This window comes from Drosophila takahashii, unplaced genomic scaffold (assembly GCF_030179915.1).
Source record: "Drosophila takahashii strain IR98-3 E-12201 unplaced genomic scaffold, DtakHiC1v2 scaffold_72, whole genome shotgun sequence".
NCBI classification, from domain to species: Eukaryota; Metazoa; Arthropoda; class Insecta; order Diptera; family Drosophilidae; genus Drosophila; species Drosophila takahashii.
Window position 1 is genome coordinate 132 of NW_027221751.1, and position 5,549 is coordinate 5,680.

The following is a 5,549-nucleotide window of genomic DNA, read 5'->3' on the forward strand; positions in this document are numbered from 1 at the left end:
CTGTTGGCGCAATTTGAATTTCGCCAACAGAAGCATAACTGGATGTGTATAATAGGGTGTTGTCGACTTAAACATCTTTTATGTTTCATTGAAGTGACTAAAAGTAATCCGCATATCCTTCTTTAGTCAGTATAAGTTAAATATATAATTTTAATTTCATGAGGATTAGTCAAGAGTTATAACTAGTATGATTCTGATGCTCCAAGATTTTGGTTTTTCGTATATTTTATAATATTTTTATTATATTATGTTTCTTAAGAATTAAAAGCTCTATTCTACTAAAATAAAAGGAAAATGTCACGTTTTCCTAAGAAATCGCTTAGCGCTGAGTTCTGGCTCTGTTTATCTTTTTTTATTTTGATATAAAACACACGGTATATTTAAATAATATGTTATTAATTTTAATGAACCAAGGTTTTATTGAACAGTTCTTAAATATGTTTTTAATTGGAAATAGTTTAGTTCTTTAAAACTAAAATATCCCCTCTTGTGTTACTTTATGTCACTCCGATTTGTCAATTATTTTGAAACCTTAAAAATCGACTCACCCTTGTGTGAATAGCCTCGCGTGTGTCTTCTTGAACGAAAATGGAAATAGTTTATAATCTCCTTAACTTACGACTACAATTACCATAATATAACTTTTTTATGATATGGCTTAAACAATATTTAAAGCAAACAAAACGAAATGTAAGCAATTACCTTATCCATATATATGGGACTACCCCCTGAATTTAAGCATATTAATTAGGGGAGGAAAAGAAACTAACAAGGATTTTCTTAGTAGCGGCGAGCGAAAAGAAATCAGTTCAGCACTAAGTCACTTTGTCTATATGGCAAATGTGAGATGCAGTGTATGGAGCGTCAATATTCTAGTATGAGAAATTAACGATTTAAGTCCTTCTTAAATGAGGCCATTTACCCATAGAGGGTGCCAGGCCCGTATAACGTTAATGATTACTAGATGATGTTTCCAAAGAGTCGTGTTGCTTGATAGTGCAGCACTAAGTGGGTGGTAAACTCCATCTAAAACTAAATATAACCATGAGACCGATAGTAAACAAGTACCGTGAGGGAAAGTTGAAAAGAACTCTGAATAGAGAGTTAAACAGTACGTGAAACTGCTTAGAGGTTAAGCCCGATGAACCTGAATATCCGTTATGGAAAATTCATCATTAAAATTGTAATATTTAAACAATATTATGATAATAGTGTGCATTTTTTCCATATAAGGACATTGTAATCTATTAGCATACCAAATTTATCATAAAATATAACTTATAGTTTATTCAAATTAAATTGCTTGCATTTTAACACAGAATAAATGTTATTAATTTGATAAAGTGCTGATAGATTTATATGAATACAGTGCGTTAATTTTTCGGAATTATATAATGGCATGATTATCATTGATTTTTGTGTTTATTATATGCACTTGTAGGATTAACAATGCGAAAGATTCAGGATACCTTCGGGACCCGTCTTGAAACACGGACCAAGGAGTCTAACATATGTGCAAGTTATTGGGATATAAACCTAATAGCGTAATTAACTTGACTAATAATGGGATTAGTTTTTTAACTATTTATAGCTAATTAACACAATCCCGGGGCGTTCTATATAGTTATGTATAATGATATTTATATTATTTATGCCTCTAACTGGAACGTACCTTGAGCATATATGCTGTGACCCGAAAGATGGTGAACTATACTTGATCAGGTTGAAGTCAGGGGAAACCCTGATGGAAGACCGAAACAGTTCTGACGTGCAAATCGATTGTCAGAATTGAGTATAGGGGCGAAAGACCAATCGAACCATCTAGTAGCTGGTTCCTTCCGAAGTTTCCCTCAGGATAGCTGGTGCATTTTAATATTATATAAAATAATCTTATCTGGTAAAGCGAATGATTAGAGGCCTTAGGGTCGAAACGATCTTAACCTATTCTCAAACTTTAAATGGGTAAGAACCTTAACTTTCTTGATATGAAGTTTAAGGTTATGATATAATGTGCCCAGTGGGCCACTTTTGGTAAGCAGAACTGGCGCTGTGGGATGAACCAAACGTAATGTTACGGTGCCCAAATTAACAACTCATGCAGATACCATGAAAGGCGTTGGTTGCTTAAAACAGCAGGACGGTGATCATGGAAGTCGAAATCCGCTAAGGAGTGTGTAACAACTCACCTGCCGAAGCAACTAGCCCTTAAAATGGATGGCGCTTAAGTTGTATACCTATACATTACCGCTAAAGTAGATGATTTATATTACTTGTGATATAAATTTTGAAACTTTAGTGAGTAGGAAGGTACAATGGTATGCGTAGAAGTGTTTGGCGTAAGCCTGCATGGAGCTGCCATTGGTACAGATCTTGGTGGTAGTAGCAAATAATCGAATGAGACCTTGGAGGACTGAAGTGGAGAAGGGTTTCGTGTGAACAGTGGTTGATCACGAGTTAGTCGGTCCTAAGTTCAAGGCGAAAGCCGAAAATTTTCAAGTAAAACCAAAAACGCAATATATACAAATCAAGCTAATATAATATACTTGAATAATTTTGAACGAAAGGGAATACGGTTCCAATTCCGTAACCTGTTGAGTATCCGTTTGTTATTAAATATGGGCCTCGTGCTCATCCTGGCAACAGGAACGACCATAAAGAAGCCGTCGAGAGATATCGGAAGAGTTTTCTTTTCTGTTTTATAGCCGTACTACCATGGAAGTCTTTCGCAGAGAGATATGGTAGATGGGCTAGAAGAGCATGACATATACTGTTGTGTCGATATTTTCTCCTCGGACCTTGAAAATTTATGGTGGGGACACGCAAACTTCTCAACAGGCCGTACCAATATCCGCAGCTGGTCTCCAAGGTGAAGAGTCTCTAGTCGATAGAATAATGTAGGTAAGGGAAGTCGGCAAATTAGATCCGTAACTTCGGGATAAGGATTGGCTCTGAAGATTGAGATAGTCGGGCTTGATTGGGAAACAATAACATGGTTTATGTGCTCGTTCTGGGTAAATAGAGTTTCTAGCATTTATGTTAGTTACTTGTTCCCCGGATAGTTAGTTACGTAGCCAATTGTGGAACTTTCTTGCTAAAATTTTTAAGAATACTAATTGGGTCAAACCAATTAGTTCTTATTAATTATAACGATTATCAATTAACAATCAATTCAGAACTGGCACGGACTTGGGGAATCCGACTGTCTAATTAAAACAAAGCATTGTGATGGCCCTGGCGGGTGTTGACACAATGTGATTTCTGCCCAGTGCTCTGAATGTCAAAGTGAAGAAATTCAAGTAAGCGCGGGTCAACGGCGGGAGTAACTATGACTCTCTTAAGGTAGCCAAATGCCTCGTCATCTAATTAGTGACGCGCATGAATGGATTAACGAGATTCCTACTGTCCCTATCTACTATCTAGCGAAACCACAGCCAAGGGAACGGGCTTGGAATAATTAGCGGGGAAAGAAGACCCTTTTGAGCTTGACTCTAATCTGGCAGTGTAAGGAGACATAAGAGGTGTAGAATAAGTGGGAGATATTAGACTTCGGTTTGGTATCGTCAATGAAATACCACTACTCTTATTGTTTCCTTACTTACTTGATTAAATGGAACGTGTATCATTTCCTAGCCATTATACGGATATATTTATTATATCTTATGGTATTGGGTTTTGATGCAAGCTTCTTGATCAAAGTATCACGAGTTTGTTATATAATCGCAAACAAATTCTTTAATAAAACGGTGCATTTATGTATTTTTGATTTGAAAATTTGGTATAACTCCAATTACTCAGGTATGATCCAATTCAAGGACATTGCCAGGTAGGGAGTTTGACTGGGGCGGTACATCTCTCAAATAATAACGGAGGTGTCCCAAGGCCAGCTCAGTGCGGACAGAAACCACACATAGAGCAAAAGGGCAAATGCTGACTTGATCTCGGTGTTCAGTACACACAGGGACAGCAAAAGCTCGGCCTATCGATCCTTTTGGGTTAAAGAGTTTTTAACAAGAGGTGTCAGAAAAGTTACCATAGGGATAACTGGCTTGTGGCGGCCAAGCGTTCATAGCGACGTCGCTTTTTGATCCTTCGATGTCGGCTCTTCCTATCATTGTGAAGCAAAATTCACCAAGCGTTGGATTGTTCACCCATGCAAGGGAACGTGAGCTGGGTTTAGACCGTCGTGAGACAGGTTAGTTTTACCCTACTAATGACAAAACGTTGTTGCGACAGCATTCCTGCGTAGTACGAGAGGAACCGCAGGTACGGACCAATGGCACAATACTTGTTCGAGCGAACAGTGGTATGACGCTACGTCCGTTGGATTATGCCTGAACGCCTCTAAGGTCGTATCCGTGCTGGACTGCAATGATAAATAAGGGGCAATTTGCATTGTATGGCTTCTAAACCATTTAAAGTTTATAATTTACTTTATAAACGACAATGGATGTGATGCCAATGTAATTTGTAACATAGTAAATTGGGAGGATCTTCGATCACCTGATGCCGCGCTAGTTACATATAAAAGCATTATTTAATACAATGACAAAGCCTAGAATCAATTGTAAACGACTTTTGTAACAGGCAAGGTGTTGTAAGTGGTTGAGCAGCTGCCATACTGCGATCCACTGAAGCTTATCCTTTGCTTGATGATTCGATAATAAACATAAATTTAATTGTGTTTATTTTGTTTGGCTTTTTTAAGTCAGAATATATATATATATATAAAATATATATATATAAAATAATAATTATATTTAAATAAATTTTATTTAAATATATTTAACAATGGTAGCCATATGTATCGTCATCCTATTAGTGACGCGTATAAAAATATTCCAAGTCCGAACATACAAGTAAGAGACATATGCAAGTATATGTACCTCTTAAGGTAGCCAACTGAATCGTCATCCTATTAGTGACGCGTATACAAATATTCTAAGTCCGAACATGCAAATAAGAGACATATGCAAGTATATGTACTTCTTAAGGTAGCCAACTGAATCGTCATCCTATTAGTGACGTGTATACAAATATTCTAAGTCCGAACATACAAGTAAGAGACATATGCAAGTATATGTACCTCTTAAGGTAGCCAACTGAATCGTCATCCTATTAGTGACGCGTATACAAATATTCTAAGTCCGAACATGCAAATAAGAGACATATGCAAGTATATGTACCTCTTAAGGTAGCCAACTGAATCGTCATCCTATTAGTGACGCGTATAAAAATATTCTAAGTCCGAACATGCAAATAAGAGACATATGCAAGTATATGTACCTCTTAAGGTAGCCAACTGAATCGTCATCCTATTAGTGACGTGTATAAAAATATTCTAAGTCCGAACATACAAGTAAGAGACATATGCAAGTATATGTACCTCTTAAGGTAGCCAACTGAATCGTCATCCTATTAGTGACGTGTATAAAAATATTCTAAGTCCGAACATGCAAGTAAAAGACATATGCAAGTCAATGTTCCTCTTAAAATAGATGATTGAATCGTCATCCTATTAGTGACGTGTATAAAAATATTCCAAGTCCAAA

The 5,549-nt window shown here is 36.7% G+C and overlaps 1 non-coding gene across 1 annotated transcript; it reads left to right on the forward strand.

The window, feature by feature from the left end:
• Positions 1-701: 701 nt before the first annotated feature.
• On the forward strand, positions 702-4,658 carry LOC138914667 (large subunit ribosomal RNA). The gene has a single exon (XR_011420482.1). It is a non-coding gene; the product is annotated as a large subunit ribosomal RNA (ribosomal RNA).
• The last annotated feature ends 891 nt before the right edge of the window (positions 4,659-5,549 follow it).